Source organism: Protopterus annectens, chromosome 2.part0 (assembly GCF_019279795.1).
Source record: "Protopterus annectens isolate FY-2018-M chromosome 2.part0, PAN1.0, whole genome shotgun sequence".
NCBI lineage: Eukaryota > Metazoa > Chordata > Ceratodontiformes > Protopteridae > Protopterus > Protopterus annectens.
The window spans coordinates 14,838,197-14,859,190 of record NC_056728.1 but is presented as its reverse complement, the minus strand read 5'-3'; the positions used below and the strand labels follow the sequence as shown (position 1 = coordinate 14,859,190).

Here is a 20,994-nt window from a genome sequence, read left to right as displayed (position 1 = left end):
GATAACATTTAATGGTACCAAACTAACATTATGTATGCACCCACAGTAATAATGAAGTATAGAAAGCATGTATTCCTTATTAATAATAACAGATAGCTCTTCAAAACATGGTTGCTTCTTTTACTAGTTAATGAAAGAGAAAGTGCAATTTATTTAAATTGTAATTATATATGAACTACTAACAAGCCTTAAATAATGAGTATGTTTACAGGACCGAATTCTTGAAAGCTAATCTTGATGAAGCAGTCTTTGAGGTGTGTTAGGCCTACCAGTTTACAACTATTTTAAAATTGCATTAACTATGTGGTTAGTCTTCTGAGTTATATAACTGTTTAATGTTCATTGGAAGGGAATGGCAGAGTATAAATAAACTGATTGTGGTGGTATAGGGCCTGCAAGATGTGTAAATGAACAGATAGGGAAGTGAGTCAGGTGCAGAACAAGCAGGGCATGAAAAAGACCATAACAAGGTGAGAACAGCAAAGGTAAACATTTAAAGGGAGTTATCAGAAGAGATCTGGAACTGAAGTAAGGACTTCTAAGCCAAAAAGAAGATTGGCAGGGCAGACCAAACCAGCTTGAGTAAATATGGAGTAGAGAGCCTAGAAGACTGAGAGAAAGCAGACAATACTGAATAAATACTGTACTTCAGTCTTCACAAGGAATATCAAGGGCACAGTTCTATGCTGGGCAGAAGGCAGGGCAGAATGCGGACAGTGGAGAGATACCAAGACAGAGAAGGAGATCTTGAAGAGATAACTGGCTTTATTTAGGAATAGTGAAGCTCAAGAACTAGTTGGGTTGCCCCCCACCCAGTGTCCTCAAGAATCAGGTAAGAGTACTGGTAGACTTCTGATGGTGACCTTTCATCAAACAAGTGGTCAATGCAGATGAGTTTGAAAACTGGTGGAGATCTGTTGTGGTACACCGGTACAAGCAGGCAGAAAAAATCCAAGCGAATAGAGGTTTATTTATTCAACAGCAGTGGCAGGGAACATTATGAAAAGAGTCCTGAGGAGAAATAAGCTGATATACCAAAATACAACAATCTTCTAGATAGCAGCCAACAGGATGTCATAGAGAAAAGTAGCTGATCCACTTTTTATGACTGGGTTACAGATGAACATGACAGGGGTGTACCAGTAGACATTATCTTTCTGGTTTTCTGCAAATGTCTTTTGACTTAATCCCACACAGGAGGCTAATAGGTAATGCTGTATCATTATTAAACAGTATACTTACACTGTGTTTTTACATACTGGTACAGTGTAGAGTATTCTGGAATAAATGGCGCCATACCCTTTTGCTTTAGACTTTTAAGTTTATATTTGTACAACACAAAGTATTTCACACATCTTCCAGAGACTTACAATTGGTGCTGTTCATTTCATGGGTATGAACATGCATGGCAATTTTAAACTAAACCTCCAGCTGCATACCTCCCAACCGTACAATTTTTCCCAGAATGTTTAGATTTGTACCTCATATTTCTGGTCCATTTTTCTAAAGTTATGGTTTTCTGGCAAATCATTAAAGACTGAAGTTAGAAAATAATGGCAGACATTTGAGTTTTATAATTCATACTCTTCAGAAAATCCATGCTAATACAAAACATGTTATTCTATAAACTTTCTGCATTTGTAAGAGCAATATTTAAAAAACTGTCCCTATTTGTGGACCTTTGTCCCACCTTTATTTATGGCTTTGTCCAGATTTCTTGCTCTAAGAGGTTGAGAGGTATGCTAGCTGGTACTAGTACTGATTCTGTATAGGTTCTAAGCAGTCATCTTCAATGGATTTAAAGAACTGTCTTGCTTTCCAAACTAATGGTTTGTGAAACATGATTTTAAGATGTGTGCAACTCTGACAAATACCGGAAACAGAAAAAAAAGAGAATGGTAATCAGTTTCACTGCTCATTTCTTTCATGCATTACTTGTTTTAATGTGATATTTACATTTGTTGTAGACCAATGTGAATAGATATAATTTAAAAGTAGTTGTTTCAGCCATTTTAATAATATTTACATTTGTTATAGACCAATGTGAATAGATATCATTTAAAAGTAGTTATTTCAGCCATTTTAATAATATTTACATTTGTTATAGACCAATGTGAATAGATATCATTTAAAAGTAGTTATTTCAGCCATTTTAATAATACTTACATTTGTTATAGACCAATGTGAATAGATATCATTTAAAAGTAGTTATTTCAGCCATTTTAATAATATTTACATTTGTTATAGACCAATGTGAATAGACATAATTTAAAAGTAGGTATTTCAGCCATTTTAATAATACTTACATTTGTTATAGACCAATGTGAATAGATATCATTTAAAAGTAGTTATTTCAGCCATTTTAATAATACTTACATTTGTTATAGACATTTGTTCTGAACATTGTGTCTCAGGGATACAGATTTTCCTTCCACACCCTTCCAACCCCAAAAGGGTTTCCAGATCTACCACCAAATCAGTGGGCAGAGGCTCAAAAGCAAATCCTTTCCATGCTCTCTATGAGGGCAGTAGAGCACGTTCCTGCAGAACAGATAGACCAAGGTTTCTACTCCAGACTTTTTCTGGTGCCCAGAAAAGAGGGCACCTGGCACCCCATCCTCAATCTATCCATTCTCAACACCTTCCTGTTGGTCCCAAAGTTCAAAATGCTCACCCTTCAACAGCTGCTACCCATGATCTGCAAGGACACTTGGCTAGCCACCCTAGATCTAAAAGACTCCTACCTCTACATTCCTATCAGGAATTCTGCAGGAAATATCTCTACTTCAGGGCAGGATCTCAACACTTTCAGTTCTCTGCACTTCCCTTTGGCTTATCTACTGCTCCCAGAGTTTTCACAATATGTCCGGCCATTGCCTTTTGCAGACAAAGAAATATTCAGATTTACCCATACTTAGACGACTGCCTTATTCAGGCAGACAGCCAGGAGAAGCTGCTTAAGCACTTGGCCTTTGTAAAGACCCTACTAACCTCCCTAGGGTACACAATCAATGAAAAGAAATCCAAACAGGTGCTCACCCAAAGGATAATCTTCCTGGAAGCAAGTCTAGACACAGCTTCCGAGATGGCATACCTTACTCCAGAGAAACAAATTTTCCTGACAGCCTACTTCTCTCAACTAGCCACTAGGCCCTAGCTAACTGCAAGGAAGATCCTGCAAGCTCTGGGGTTCATGGCATCTTGCATACTACTCATTCCATGTGCCCACTGCACATGAGGAAACTTCAATGGTACCTAAAGAGCCTTTGGTGTCAACAATCTGAAGACCTGGAAATTCTTCTACCTATAATTCCTTGCCTCAGAAAATATTTTCTTTGGTGGGGAACAGTATGCTCCCAGAACAAGGGAATGCCTTTCTCCCCACCCCCCACCATCCAGACCCTCACTACAGATGCATCAGACTGCACTTGGGGTGCACACCTGGATGGCAGGTGATACTGGGCCAATGGAGCCCACAGCAAATCCCTCTGCAAATTAATCAAAAAGAGATGATAGCTGTGCAGCATGCCTTGATAGCTTTCAATCCTCTTCTCTCTTCAAGGTCTCTCCTGATCAAAACAGACAACACAACTGTGATGTGGTACATCAACAAGCAGGGAGGGACTCACTCCTACCCTCTATACAGGCTGGCCATGAGCCTTTGGCACATGGCCTTTGCCATGCAACTACACCTATTAGCACAATTCCTACCGGGGTCTCTCAACTCTCTGGCAGACCAATTAAGCAGAAATCTTCTGGACCCACATGAGTGGCAACTCGACAGAAGTATCTTCACCCTAATAACTCAGAAATGGGGAACCACATAGGTCAACCTCTTTGCATCCCACACCAACCATCAGCTCAGCAAATTCTGCACCAGGGAGCATCACTGCATGGCTTGGAAAGTGGATGCCCTGTCTTTCCCCTGAGTCAATATATCGGTCTGTGCTTTTCCTCCCCACCGCTCATCCCCAGGGTACTGCTCAAAATAAGGGAGGAAAAACCAAGGACCATTCTTATAGCTCCAGACTGGCCCTGCCAGCACTGGTACCCCTTGTTGCACAGCCTGTCCTTGCTACCCCCATGGCATCTTCCTCTGATTTCAAACAGGGGGAAGGGAAGTTCTTGCATCTCCAATTGCAGACATTCAATTTGGCAGCTTGGCTTATTCCCTAACCCCAAACCAACCTCAGTAAACAGGTTCTGGATGTTATCCATGAGGCCAGACATCCTAGCACCAGAAAGTCTTATGGTGATAAATGGAAAAGATTCTGCACCTGGATCCAAGCTAAGGGAGCCAATATGTCACAGCCCTCCCTCCCTCTCATCCTGGATTACTTAGCTGACCTACTACACAGTGGCCTCTCTTTCTCATCTATAAAAATTCATGCCTTTGGTATTTCTGCTCATTTTCCCACTGAGCAACTCCTTTTCTCACACCCTTTGACCAAACAGTTCTTAAGAGGGGCTAGCAACTTGAGGCCACCCAGAAGGGTACCAACACCAGCTTGCGACCTAATTTTGTATTGGAAAAGCTCACCGTGCCCCCTTTCAAACTAGCTTCTTCTGCAGAGCTAAAATTTCTCTCTTGGAAGACAGCTTTCCTTCTGGCCATCACTACAGCCAGGAGAGTCTCTGAGCTGTAAGCACTCATGGCTGTGGAACCCTTCATCATCTTTCATGCAGACAGGGTATCCCACAGAACTAACCCATCCTTCATGTCCAAGGTGGTGTCCATTGTGGCTCTCAACCAATCCATTCATTTGCCCACCTTTTTTCCTAATCCCCAGAACAAGGGGAAATGATTCTTCACTCTCTAGATGTGCACAGACAGCTCAGATTCTATATAGACAGGACTAAATCCTTCAGATGGCAAAACCATCTCCAAACAAACCACTTCCAAATGGATAGCACACTGCATCCATTTCTGATACAAACAGCATGGAAAGCCTCCTCCCAAGGGGGTCAGGACACACTCCACCAGGGCAGCTTCCACCTCTGTGGCTTTCCTCAGAGGAGTCCCCACCAGGGGACATCTGTTCACACTTTTATCAAGCATTACCACCTGCCTCTCTTTTCCAAATCCAGGGCAGGGTTTGCCTGTGCAGTCTTGCAGGGCATCCTAGCCAGTCCCTAGTTTCATTGACTGCCTCCACCCTTTTCCTCAGCTTTGAGAATCAACCCAAATGTGATGACTGCAACAGTGAAACATGAAGAACATAGTACAGTTCTGAGGCCAGACATCCTAGCACCAAAAAGTGTTATGCTGATAAATGGAAAAGGTTTTGCACCTGGATCCAAGCTAAGGGAGCCAATGTGGCACAGCCCTCCCTCCCCTTACAATAAATGTAGATGTTCGAGTGTATTCACTGTTGCAGTCCTGATTCCCCCCCTCCACCCCCCTTTTCTTCTCTTTCTCCTTTATTACCATTCTAACTTGTTGTTCTCCTTTCCTTTCAAGGGACTTATTGGTATTTATTTTTCACTAGTGAGTTTTTTTTCCACAAGACCCTAGCCTCCTACTTGCGGGCTCCTGACAGGTTAGGGCAAGAAAAACTGATGTAATGGCATTGGCTGCCTTACTTTATACAACTGACGACCTGACTTCAGTCCTCAAGCGACAGCAACCAACGCAGAAATACTAAGTCTCTGGTATTCTGGTCAGCCGAGGGCTACCCTGGCATGGATAACCCAAATGTGGTGACTGCAACAGTAAATACACTCAAACATCTACATTTATGGTAAGTGTACACAACTGTACTTTCTCCAAGCCATGCCACTTGCACAAGTACAATCATCATCAGTAAATCAAGATTTATTTACTTCTAACAACGGTAAGCAAATCATCCAGTAGAGATCACCAGTGTTATCAACTGTTACCTTTAAATATGCATAGCATTTATTATACTGTACAAGATATTTGTGCATTAGCAAATCATTAATTGCATACTCATTTAAGGTATCCATATTCAGCTTCAAACGAATAAAATATTATAAAAGAAAAGAATAATCAGAATCAGTAACCGCAGAACTCAAAGAGAACTTTAATTAACTTCTATGACAAAAATCACACAAGCAATTTACAACTAAATACTAAAGTAAGCACAGTAAAGTTATTCTGACCATACAAGTTCTGCAAGCCAGACAAAAGCTGTAATTCCTTTAGCTTGCACAGTAGCTTCTACTTATTATCACTCACATTTGCACTTCTTTTTTACAGTAAATATCAATAAACCACAAACCAAGGTAGGGTTGTTTAGATATGCTCTGGATTTTCCTCTCTGCAGTCTGTGTGAATTTATAACTGTCAACGCCCCTTGGGATGAGTAGAGCTTGCCTGTCTAAAACCAATCCCTTTCTAACAACCAACAATGAAATTAAAGGTAAAACAACAATATATGAATCACAGTAAATATTGTTAACAAGCTATCCCTTCCTACCTACAAACAGTGAAAAACAGTGATAACAAATAAAATATAAATTCAAATAAAACTTCTCTTACCGGTCAACTCCACAGTAAATTACAAACCAAGGTAGGATTGTTTAGTAATGAAGGCAATGAAAGCTTGAATGGAACTGAATCTTTCCATCATCATCTTTAAGACTATAATAAAATAGATGTAGAATCGTTGATATTGTAGAAATAGTAGATAGTCTGTAGTACTAATCTAAAAACAAGGATAATTCATAATGGGAAAAAATTAAGAGATTAAAATAATATTAAAAACATTAAAAAGCATGACTATATGCAAATTGTTTAAGAATGTCCAGACAATAACCCTCCAAAATCAAGTCAGGGACTTAACTGTCTACCACAGGAGTATCTCAGATCTGGAGATAGAAAATTGGCTGATGTTTGGTTCTTCTTGGCCTAGTATGAGGGGCGGAGTCACAGTTTCTGCTTCTAGGCAAAACTCCAGCTCAGATGGCAGACTGACATGATGGTAGCCCTGGAATGTTGTGGGTAGTTTGCGACATAAAGCAGCTGCAAAATCTGTAGTTTTGCATGTGCCTGCTTTATACTTTGTGCATAAGGCAAACAAAGTTCCTCCAAAATTGCAGGACAATTTACTTAAAGAAATGGTGATACAGAGTGAGTTAGAAAATGAAGGGGATGTTCCCTGGGGAGATATTATGGAGAAAATGCAAAAAAGGAGGATGCAGAGATAATCCTGAATAATGGTGAGATGGAAAAGAAAACATATGTAGAGAAAGTAAAAGAAGGTAAACAAATAGTAGCAGAAAAGAAAAAGGCAGAAAAAAATGAAAAACAGAAATAGGCAGTAAGGCTTCAATGTAAAGAAAAAGAAATGGACAGGTATGATGTGTGGGACAATTTAATTGTTCCTTTGGCTGTAAAAGCACATGAAGTAACAGCATTCATTCTTATTAACAAAGAGACATTTTGTGACATTATATTGGAGACCATTTTTTCAATTGAAAGTTTTCTTGGAGAATGCAAAAAAAAAAAGGATGTAACCCATAGAATCTTTAAGTGATAAAGATATTTAAGAGGTGAACAAACAAAAAATAAAATAAAATTCATGTACAGTTTTGAACACCAGTGGAAAAGAGAGACTTTGAAAGGACATTTGAAAACTTTATGTAAAAAAGGTGCTGGACATTATAAACGTTTATGATAAAAGAGGTTTATGGACTGGCAGATGTACTAATATTGTGTTAAAAATAGAAAGAGAAAACATTATACATACCACCAAGCATGATAAACATGGAGGATAATAGGGGTGTTGTAAAATACTTGGGACAACACAAAACATGTCACTTTCTTTTGTGGAAAAGAAAGACATTTGCTAAGTAACTGTGATAAAATAAAATGTTATATTTGTGGGGAAACGGGGCATGATGCAAAAAATTGGAATTGAAATGTTATAAATGTAACAAAACTGGACATTTCTGGATGTGTTTCAAAAATGAAAATAAGAATAAGAGAAAAAGAAAGAGAAGAAAATGAATAATGAGATGACATTTTAGAAGTAATAGAAATAGAAGAAAAATTAGATGAGAAAAAATAATAAAGAGGACACATAAGAAGGCTTTGAAATAAGTGATAAAGAAGACATTAATTGTGAGGTAGTAAAAGAAAAATATATTGGCTAAAGGGTAACAGAAAAAGATATTTTAAAGGAGCACATACAAAAGGACAAAAAGAAAGGAAATAGATAAAAACAATATATAGATAATGGTTGTGGGTCGGTATGATGGTTATTGTGTTTCACTTGCAGACATAAGGTACATTATTTGATTCTTACCTTTGGGAGGGAAATGAAACAGGCTTAGAATGGCTCATTAAGGTAGCTAGCCTAGTAATTAGCTATGGACTTCTGAAACCATGAATCTGAGGAAAAAGGAAAATTACAATTTTAGAGTGCTTTCTGTAAATATGAATAGTATTTAGAATATAGTAAGCAGAATAGGGATTTTGGAGTGGTGTAATACATGTGATGTTGATGTAATTATATTAGAAGACAAGATTTTTAACAAATGAAGAAAGATTACAGAGAAACTATGGAGAGGAAAAATAATCTGGAATTTGGGAAATGAGAGCTGTTCTTGAATAGTAGTACTTTGTAGACATGCAGTAAAGATATTAGATGCAAGTTTAACAAAAAATGGGAAGATTAACCATTGTAAATGTAAAATGAAAATAACAAGTATAAAGAATTACAACATTATACGCTCGTATTAATTGTAAAGGAAAGTAAAGCTTATTTCATTAGAATATATACTATAGAGTGATGAATATGAATATTATAATAACAAAAGACTTTAATTTTGATTTAACAGACAAGCATAAAAAGAAAGGAAATTATATAAGAAAATATTAAAAGTTATAAGATGTGGTAAATTAAAACTTTGGGACAAAAATTCATGGACTTACAAAAGTAGTATTATACAACTGAAATATGTTATTTTATAATAGCATAAGGTTTAGTTATAGAAAAAGGAGAGATAGTTGAAATAGGTTTTCTGATCATCTTGTAATATGGTTAGAGATAAAGAAAAACAAGGAATGTATACAAATAGGTAAAATAATAACAAGGATACATGAGAAAACATGGAATGAAGAAGAAATAGATTAATAATACAGATATGGAAATATCATATTGCTATGAGAGCATTTGATAAAAACTGGTCTGAATAGTTGACGATTTTTAAGGACAAATATAAAAATAGTTTTTTAAAGTGGCAATATGTTGTGAGAAAAAGTAGAGAAAGAAAAATATAAAAACATATAACAATGCATTGGAAGATTTAGAACATAATGGTAGAAAGTATTTTAACAATGAAAAAATTGTTATATAAGCAAATATATTTTTTACAAGGTAAAAGAATAAGTATAGAGTTACTTCAGCAAATTAGTAAAGGAAGATGGTGCTGTAACGAGAGAAATAAAAATGTATAACGACAAATAAAAAGAACCCAAGAAAAGATTATGAACAGTGTAGTACAATGTGCACAAGAAGTGTTTAAAGAAAAAAAGAAGGGAGTGAAAAAAACATGGAAAGTAAAAAAAGTTAATGGAAAAAGAGAATAAGGAGTTGGAAAAGGAGATTTCTTTATATGAGCTAGATAAAGTATTAGGGCAAGTAAATATAGACTTGGCCACAGAACCAGATCTAATAGGTATGAAATGTATAAAAAATTAAGGGAATGGCAAAATAATATTTTGTAAAGATTTTTGAATGAATGGTTAAATTAAGGTTTTATATAAAAAGAAGTATGTATTGGAATACTTAAATTCATATGTAAGAAGGAAAATAGAAAACAATTGGAATGATAATGTTTATAAGATCTTTATGAAAATAATACAAAAGAGATTTGAAACTCAATGGAAAATATTATGAAAGATAATATATATACTATAAAGGGCAGGGTTGTCAAAAATTATTAATGATAGAGAAATTGTGGGTGATATTATAAATAGAAAAGAAGAGAAAATCAAGATAGGAAGTCTTAATAAGGCATTTGATATAACTGGTCATAAAATCTTATAGGTAATAATGAAATAATACAATGGAAGTGCAAAAGATAGGAAATTATATATGTAAATATATAGCAATAATAAGGTAAATAATATTGTAAATGTCTGGTTAAGCCAAGAGGCACATATGAACAGTGGTATAAGACAGGGATATCTAATGAGTTGTATACTCTTTGCATTAATAATGAATGTGATAGTATGTGAAATAAATTGCAAAATGAAGGATATGGGGTATATAACACCTGAAGGGTAAGAATTCCAGTTTTGTTAACATATGTAGATGACATTATATTAATTGCAAACAAACAAAATTTAGATAAAAGAAGTAATCATTTGTACAAATGAGTGTCTAGAGGTGATAAGGATGGCTTTACATAAAGAGAAAAGTAAATGTTTAGGTGGTATAGTAAAAGACATGAAGTATACATTTTGCATTGGATTAAATTACTTTGTTAGGTATAAAATTTGGGAATAAACATGCAAGTAGAATTCAGTGGGAAAAATACAATAGAAAAAACAAAACAAACTTATCTTTACTGGAGAACATAAAAATTATTATTCAGAAAAAAATGGCTTATTTGACAAATTCAGTACTGATAGGGAAAATGGCATACTTAGGAAGTGTATTTATTTTTCCATTATTTGAAAAGGAATTATTACAGATAATGTTTCATTTATATGAGGTTTTAGATTAAACCCAGTAAAAAGCAGTGTTTTGTATGTAACTAAAGAGGAAGGAGATTTTGGGTTAATTAACACAGTGATATATGCTGCCTCATTAAATTTGTACAAAGTGCTAAACTGGATTAATGAAAAAATGACATAATAGTAGAGGTATAATAAATGTTAGGGTATCGTAAAAATTGTAAAAGAGATAAAGAGTATATAAATCAAGAAATAAAATGTTACCAAGAAAAAATATTTTTGTGGAAAATAAAAATCAATGATATTGAAAAAGAAAGAAAAGTGTTGTATACGAATGTAACAATAAAACATTACTATGTAAAACCATGGGAAAATCTAAGGGATGAAAAAATTAAAGCTTTAAAAATAAGAAGCAAATGGTGCAATCAGAAAGTAGAAATTTTTATGGAGACTGGTAGTAGATAAATTATCAGTAAAAATATGTATGAGTGATAGAATATGTTTACATTGTCAAGAAGAAGAGGAAGAAATTACTGAATATGTGTTTTTGAAATGTAAAAGAGTAAAAAAGTAATGGAGAAAACTATGTAAAGAAGATTTTTTTCAAAGATGTAAAAGAAGTGGACAAAATAAATGTGGATATGATTAAATATGCATATTATAAGAACAGAAGTAAAGAATATGTTAAAAGAATAGCTAAAAGTTATTTTTATGTCGTATGGGTTATATTGAATGAAAGAATAAATGAAATTATTTAATGGTAAATGGATTTTAACAACAATATTAAGTAAAAATCAGATGGTGGTTATGGAAAAAAGGAGTGGGGATCTAATAGGGATGAAAATGTAATATGTTTGTAAGGAAAATTATGAGTATGTGTAAATATATTTGTATATATATTTGAACATTTATAAATATTTGTCAATATGTAAATATATTATAAATAAGAGTTATTTTTGTATATAAATAAAGGATCCTTACTCTTTTCAATGGTGCTATGGGATCTTTAACATTCACCTAAGCTGCCACCAACTCAAGCAGATGTGGCCTTGGTTTGATGTCTCATCCATAGAATGCCACATAAATAGGGAATATGAAGCGGAATTGGTAGAAAGAAAAAAAGGGAAATTGCTTTGGGATCTGCGTGATTATGAAACTGGTAAAGCCTTTATGTCAAGAGCCAATAGGAAGAGATCACGTAACCACGTTAGATTCCAAAAAGAACGCGGTGATGTTCGTTATTATAATTCTTCATTTTCGACTTCAGAGGGCCAGAATACGTCGTATGAGGAAGATGAGGAAAAAGTGCGTTTTATAATAAAATTGGTGGATCACCCTTTGGTTGTACTTTGTTCTTTTCGCTTGGTGGTTGCTGTTGTTCGAATTGTCATGGCCAGTGATCCACAACATCATTTGCCACGTATATTTCCAGACACTGTGGATGGTACACAACTGTCTTTGGATAACTTCCTAGCCAACTCGTTGGACCGCACAGAACGTGGTCTACCACAGAGAAATGTGGCTGGTAATGTGTCTACTGTGTTTATAGCATGGGAGAGATGGGAAGACAATAGGAACAAGTGTTATCCTAACCCATTTAACAATGCGGGTCATAAGCTTCCTATGTCTCTTAATTTGGAAAGTAAATCCTTATTTGATGAACTGGAAAAATGTATGTGGAGGGAGACTGCGACATTCTTCAATTTATCCGGTTTGCAGAAGTATTCTGATTTAGACATCACACCCCGTGGATTAAGAGTATATAACGACCCAACTCTACTGTTTAAATTAGAGAAAGATACTGATGTTATATTCCATAAACGGTGGGTGGCAGCTGCACACAAGTGTGCGTCTGAATGGGTCAATATACTCATTGAACGAGATAGAGTTAAACAAAAAAGAATTGGGACTTGAGATTAAAAAATTATGTGAAAATATAGCGACAGGAACTTCTGCACATATTCTTGATGACTTTTTGAGTAATATCAATATTAAATTAAGGGAATATGAAGCGGAATTAGTAGAAAGAAAAAAAGGGAAATTGCTTCGGGATCTGCGTGATTACGAAAATGGTAAAGCCTTTATGTCAAGAGCCAATAGGAAGAGATCACGTAACCACGTTAGATTCCAAAAAGAACGTGGTGATGTTTGTTATTATGATTCTTCATTTTCAGCTTCAGAGGGCCAGAATACGTCGTATGAGGAAGATGAGGAAAAAGTGCATTTTATAATAAAATTGGTGAATCACCCTTTGGTTGTACTTTGTTCTTTTCACTTGGTGGTTGCTGTTGTATGAAAATGTAATATGTTTGTAAGGAAAATTATGAATATGTGTAAATATATTTGTATATATATTTGAACATTTATAAATATTTGTCAATATGTAAATATATTATAAATAAGAGTTATTTTTGTATATAAATAAAGGATCCTTACTATTTTCAATGGTGCCATGGGATCTTTAACATTCACCTGAGCTGCCACCAACTCAAGCAGATGTGGCCTTGGTTTGATGTCTCATCCATAGAATGCCACATAAATAAATGCAACCCCCCTTATGCTACACGGCAGTGTCAACAATCATTCTAGCTTTCTGCACCAAAGGCGAGTGTATTACCTGTTGCAAGACTGACACTTGTGGGATAAATGCTTTACTCATTCCACAAAACTGTCATCAATGTCATTAGTGTTTTACAAAAAAGGACATTATGATAAGAACTAACAATATATTATGATTAAGTGTTTTCCTGGAAATATGTCAATCTAACTCATTTATGAGAGTGAAGACATCATTGCTGTTTCACTGGACAATTATCTAGATGTATTTACATACTGATTTAATCTCCCTTACTGGAAGCAGATACAAGTTTCTCAGACAGCATGTGATCTGGATTGCCTGACAAGAGCTTCATCCAATGTTCCTGGTAGAAGGGCAGATGGGAAAAGACAATCCAGGCATAAAGAGCCCATGTGGCTTCAATGTCGGTGCTGGACTTTTTTTCAGTTGGATTATAATAAAGAAGCCAAAGTGCTGGCACTTCTGTAATTTACATGCCTTGATCTGTCAGTGATCTGTTAAATGAATACCGTGATTGGGCTCAGGCAGATGAATACAGTCTACAAACTCCCTTTTTTTCTGTAAAGAGCTTTTTCCTCTGCAGTGCAGGTTGGGGCCCCCTCCACTCATTGATTATTTCTAATTAAATCTAAGGTTGAAAAACCTTGGGTTAAGTTAAAAAATGTTTTAAAGTTCCATTTTTATAGCTAGTTTCAGATAAATATTCTTTACAGAATCGATTCTTAACAAAAGTAATGTCTCTGTCTTTAACATGCTTGGTCACAAAAAATACTAAGTTAATCAACAATATTTAAAATGCTGATTCTGGCATTTATTCTGCATTAATATATTATTTTTATTTATTTATTTGTGGAATTGGGAGAGGCATGTAGCTTTCACAGGTGTCTTTAGTTGCACCATTCACATCCTTCTGTACACATATTCATCTTTATGAAGAAGAAAGGTGTACAAGCCTACTTCTTATCAAAAAGAAGATGAGAGTGGATCATATTTTTGCCCTTTTTGTAACAAAATCTTAACTGACCTGCACACCTGAGGGTTCAAGCTAGAACTAGAAATAGAACTAAAGAAACAAATAGAAACCAGCATGGAAGTGACCCTAACTGTTGTTGGTACAAGAGTAAAAATAAGAGGTGCTAGAACTTTCCTCTTCTATTCCTGATGCATGCCATATATAGACCATTACTGTACTCTTTATGCATGGCTGATCATTAAGAGAAGACCTTGAGGAAGCTGGAAGTGCTAATGACTTCATGGCAAATGAAGTTTGAACAGACGCTGAAAAGACAGTAGTGACTGGCTCATTGGTGAATATAGATTTGAATTTGAATCCCCAGGACAGATAAAGCCCACTCTGTCCAATGGAATTCTGACCCAGCAGAGAGCCAGGATGAAAGTGGACAAGAAAGCTTTGTATGTCCTAGATCTGTGGTTTGTTTTACATTGGGAGTTCTACAGTTGGGTTGCAAATTCCTTCAGGCAGTTTTGTTGAGGACACAATGCAGAGCAGAGAAGATGATGTGACCACAGAGTATTTTATCTGTTGTTGAACCTTCAAGCAGACCTCTACATCTCAAAAGAAGAACTACCAGCTGGTGAATCCATAGTGTTAAATGAGTGCTGTTTTAATGTCTGTTGATGGCTGTCCTTATGAGACTTTTTATCCCCGTATTTGTGTTTTTAGGCATTTCATTTTCAAATATCTTTAACAAAATTCCAAAAATGCCACTTGGTGCTGAAGAGAAGGTGGAACTTTTCTAAGTTTTATTTAACATCATGGCAATGATGTAAGTCACAAATAATTTATGGTTGGATTGAACTTCACAGTAAGTTATTCAAACATCATTGCCATGAGTCCAACTAAAGAAAATAAACTAGGTTACATAGATGATCATTTATTTCCTATTAGTGTGTGTGTGTGTGTGTGTGTGTGTGTGTGTGTGTGTGTGTGTGTGTGTGTGTGTGTGTGTGTATATATATATATATATATATATATATATATATATATACACATATACATGGATTTACTTCACAAGCTCAAAGTTTCAAAACTTCGAACAGCAAAAAGTCGAGACTATAAGATCAGTTTTTAAACTTCAAAATTGTTATTAAAAAAAAAATAAAAACAAAATATATATTATATATGTATGTTTGTGGGTGTGTATGTATGTGTTTATCCATACATATGTACATATATATTCATCATATGTGTTTATCTATATTTCTGTCTATATCTCTATTCAGACCTCTCAACCTCTTAGAGCAAAAAATCTGGACAAAGCCTAAACTGATGGGGGTACAAATAGGGACAGATTTTAAATATTGCTCTTACAAGCTTGGAAAGTTGATAGAATAATAGGTTTTGCATTAGCATGAGTTTCCTGAAGGATGTGGAGTCTTAAACTCAAATGTTTGTCATTATTTAATGATGTTGATCCTCAGCTATTTGCCAGAAAGGTACAGATTTTAGGAGAAACACACCAAAAATATGAGGCATAAATCTGGACATTCTGCAAAAATCTGCACAGTTGAGAGGTATATATCTATATCTACATCTATATATATATATATATATATATATATATATATATATATTTACATATGTATTTATATATTATATCTATATATGTGTCAACTTAATATTGTTAACTGTGTAGTTGGTCAACATCCGTTTAGGCAACAAAATTCAAAATTTGGTCGAGTAAACAGATTGTCGATGGTGAATGAGATCGCACAGTATTTAGGGTAGGGGTGTATGCCCTTTCCACGATACCGTGCAATCCCTGAGTTAGCATTTATAATTAACAGTGGGTGGTGGGGATGCTGGGGGGGCTTGCCCCCCTACAAAAATAATGTCTTATTTTAAGTTCTTTTGGTTTAATTTTTCTGCACTGAGATTGTTGCTCAGTAGTGTGTCAGAGCTTGCAGAGACATAGATTTTTAGTATTTCTGAACGTCGATGTTTGGGCGTTTCTGTAAATTTAAATCCACCCATATATGTGTGTGTGTGTTTTATATATATATATATATATATATATATATATATATATATATATATATATAGCTATATGCGCACACTTGTGTACATAGACGTAAAGAGCATCACAATAAGTAGCATTGTCACCTCAAAGCAAGAGGTTCTCCTGTTCGTATCTTGTCAGGAGTGCCTTAAGTGTGGAATCTGCATAACCACCCTGTGCTTATGTGGGTTTTTTTGGAGTACTCAGATTTCTTTCCATATCCCTAACACAAGCTATAGGTACATTGGTGATTCTAAAGTGTTCATATGTGTGAATGCGGTGTCTATGTTTCTGTGATATGGAAGAAAGGCCTGGCAGATTGCTTTGATTCCTTGCTGGCCTAATAAACTCTGTGGATGGTGGAGGCAGATTGAGGAGTCACTATATGGTACGATGGATTGATATATACACATACACGTAGAGGGAGACGTATGTGTCTATCATATATAGAAAGCGGTAAATATTCTTAGCTGCAAAGTGCAAATTCCACCATGGCAATCAGAAAACAACTAATGTTATTTGCATGATGTGTTTATTGGAAGCAGGTCTGTGTTTGGAATTTTGTTCTAATTAAAATGCATATAATTTTCCTGAAGATCAACACAGTGCTTCAAATTCATGCTTGATTTATACTCTAGTACATTTGGAATACCCTAACTATATATGTCACTGAATCAGTTTTTAATTGCTAAATTTGTGTTTCTAACCATCAGGTGACAGTGACACGGATACAATAAGCATTTAGAGCAGATCACTGTTTTACACCTCTGATTGGTGAAGCTATAACTGCCTGAGTAACTGGTGAACATCAGTACATAAAAACACAGATGCAACAACAATTTGTTCTATTACAACATGCTGTGCTCCTGTTTTTGCCTTATAAAGAAATACAATTTTACAAGAAAAACATAGCAAGGTACATTTTAGATGTTTTCTTTGTTTGAGAAAAACAGAGTTTTTATGTTTCTCAGCTTCCTTTAGCCGTATCTGATGCAGTATTTAAAATGAAAGTGAAACATCAAAATGAGATCACAGTTAAAAAAAATGACAAGCACTCATTGATGAGGTAATAACAGCAAAATATTTAGTCATGTTGACCTTTGCATATACTGGACAGTTGCTGAACTGTTTAACATTGCAAGGATCTTTCTGGTTTAGTAGAGCTAACATTCCTGTGCATACTCTGAACATCTGTGATGCACTGAGGATGATTTTTGCAGCTGTTGGAAATTATAACTTTATACACAGCTTTGTTACATTCCAACAAACAGCCAATCCTTAGGGTAATGGAGCGCTGGGCATAAGAGTAGCTTGCTTCCCTTAGTAGCAGTTTTTCCCAGTAAATGAGGGTTATATTTCTGACTAGAGATTATAATTCATTATAGATACCATAATAGTAACGATGATCTAGGACACTGTCACTCATTAAATGGTATGTGATTCAGCTAATGTTTCAAATTTTATAGAAATGTATTTCCTGTGATGTCATCATGCTGTGACTAATGTGACAATGCATGCATATGAAAATACACATTAGGGAGTTTTTCACTGTTTTACAGTTTTTTTTACAGAATGTGTTTCTTTCTTGGTCTGCCTGTCTGTCATCGAGAAAAAAATGTTTCCTTACATATTTGCCTTCAGACATCATCATTTTCTGCCTCTGAAATTTAGCTGTAGTCTGAATGTTTCCAGTTAATTGCCCTCTGTGATTTCAGCTTTATTCTAAAGATTGGGTTTGATTCTGACAGTTTACTTTTGCATATGGTTTGACTCAAACTCACTTAACCAGGCAGTGTTTTATGTTATACATGAAAAAATGCAGTTTGCATAGTTGACAAATAAATAAAAAATAAGCTTCAGTTACACAAGGATCTAAAATAAGGAACAGTAAGTCGTATGGTTTCCTTGAAGCACCTACAAATAATATTTTCTGTCCTGAATTTTCAATAATTGCCTTGCTTCTTTACTTCTACTATCATAAGCAGCTTGTTCACATCCCTAGCATTGACTACTTACATTATAAAGAGGTGCAGATCCACAGGTCATTGCAGAGTTACCACAGTGCCAGATGACCAATCACCAGTGTTGTGACTTTCAAAAATAAGCTTCTTATCTGTATTGGTTCACTCAAATCGGAGTTTCAGATTACTCAGCGGGTACTGTTTGTCACTCCTTCTAATTTAAAGTATAAAAAGTAACTGTTGTGTGTTTCTGTTAGGAATGGAGTCTTAAATCAGACTTCTAATATTAGTGTGGGATAAAGTACATTTAAAATGAATTGGTTGTGCCAGATCTGTAGAAATGAGCCGGGTCAGAGTGTACAGGTCACAGGATAAATGTACAGCAGAATTAAAACATCAGTAGGGATTTGTTATTGTACAAGGCCATAAAGATGACATGCCTTCTTTCTGGTGGTTAAGGGGAATGTTCACACCAGTGTTGCAAAACAATGAATAGAATTTTTGTATTTTTTTTCTAATGTGGGTTACTTCCTGGATACTGCTTTAATAGATCCTAGTTTGAACATTAGTAACCCAGCCTGCTATTAAAAGCCTTCCTTAGAAAACAGGAAATCAGCCAGTATTCTGTACTCCAGTTATGTTCAATGAGTAAGCCGAAGAGTTCCCATAGACTGTCAATTACTAAGAGTACTGAGAGTTTTACCATGGTTCCTGACTTCCTGGTGCAGAAAGAATAACTACATTTAATGAGCACAGCAACTGCACATGCTCAAGCAGAAATGCATGCACACTCTTGTCACACACACACACACACACACACACACACACACACACACACACACACACACACACACACACACACAAATACAATTAACTGACATGTGACATTTTACATGTACCATTTACCCAAAAGGAGTCTCATCACTACATTTGTAGTATATAAAAGCATTTCATGGGGAGTTCTCAGATTGTGTACTGCTATAAAATAAACCTTGCATTGTACCAGTGTGTTATACTGCCCTGCCATCTGATGCTACAAAGCCTTTGCTTACTTTCTACAATGCATGCATTTACTATGTAAAGACTTCTTGGCACACCAAGTCTGCCTGTTCTGCTACCTTACAGATAATCTGTAGATCCTGCTTAGGTAACAGCATGATTTTTCCCCATCCATCATAAAAATTGTTTGGGATCAATTACTGTATTCTTGAATTGCGTCACTGCTTTTTGACTGTACTGCTTGTTATTTTATTTATTATTTATGTATTTATTTGTTTGCCAGGATGGTCTGACCAGGCATTAGAAAGGCTCCTTTTCAGAGAAGACCTGGGGAGAAATACTCCACAGTAAGCATGAAATAAAATCGAAATACAGGAAACACAATTGTACACAAGTATGAGAAGTGCAACTGAAGTCAAATTATACAAGAAGTGAATACAGTTCAGACTGTAGAGAAGAGAAAACAAGTTTCACAGTTTAAATACAATGCCACAAAACCACAAAGGTAGAGAAAAAACAATGAATCCAAGAGCCAGCAAGAAGAAAAACAAATCCAAATGAGACAACCACTTTATTCAAGTTGAGCGCTTTCCTCTCCACTAAAGAGACTTCATCAGAACAATGTGCACACAACACCCAGCCTTTTATATACCCTCCCCAATTAATCAATCAGAACTTTAATGAGAATCAATTAAAAGCAGAAAACCCACATGGGTAGTAAAAACTCATTCAACATTGTTGCAATTAATTACCATAATCAAGTTTCATATACAGACGTAAAGTTCCTTGTTAAAAATAACATTAAAACCATCTTAAAACTGTATAAAAATATATATAAACATTGAATTCTGCACAGTAACAAATTAGTTCAGTTAGCCTGAAATGTGGTCCATTTTCAAAATACTGGATATAATTATCATTTCATTGATGCCTGGATACTGAGAGGCATTAAAATACAATTGCCACCTCAGTTCCAATACATCCAAATGAACATCCAATATACATCCCTGCTCATCTTTGACCAATTGTTGAACTACCAAAAATTTAAATTGGTGGCCCTGATGTTCTTGTACATGCCTGTACAGGGCACTGGTGATTCTACAATGCCTAATGTCACCAAGGTTCTCATCGATCCTTACTTTGAATTTCCTAGATTTTTTACCAATATAAAATATAAGACAATTTTCACACTTAGCCATGCAAATGATGTTACAGCTGTTACAATTGTAGTGCCCATGGATGTTAATAATCCTCCCATTAACTCTGAACTTTTTTTTTGTCTCAAGTATAAAGGAACAATATACACAAGCATTACACATGTAATTCCCAATTTTTCTCTTAATTTTTCCGTCCTTTTTCCTTCCTTCCAATATGTTCTTTAGGGATCTGTCCTTTCTAAATACAAACCTAGGGGTCTTCCCAACCCTGTGTGCAATATTACCATCAAACTGCAAAATCTCCCAGTTTGCTTTAATAACTTCAATGATGGTGCTAGCCACCCCATTGTACGATATGATCAGGGATGAACTAGGGTTAACTATGTTATCTACCCTTCTATTAGGTCCCAAAAATCCATTGCCTATAATAGGCCTATATATACCTTGCTCACGTTTGTTCAACACTTCAACCCTGACCTGATTTAAAAGACTCTCAGGGTACCCCCTTTGTCTAAACATCTGTATAATGAATTCTATTTCCACCAGGAAATCATCATGCAAACTAACCATTCTGGCAGCCCGCACCAGCTGACCTTTGACAACAGACTTCTTTTCATGGTGCGGGTGCTAG

General features: G+C 35.5%; 1 protein-coding gene across 2 annotated transcripts in view; it reads left to right on the top strand.

Moving 5' to 3' along the window:
- Positions 1 to 20,994, top strand: part of LOC122792925 (signal-induced proliferation-associated 1-like protein 2) — a 2,084,855-nt gene that overhangs the window by 560,285 nt on the left and 1,503,576 nt on the right. The window lies entirely within an intron of this gene.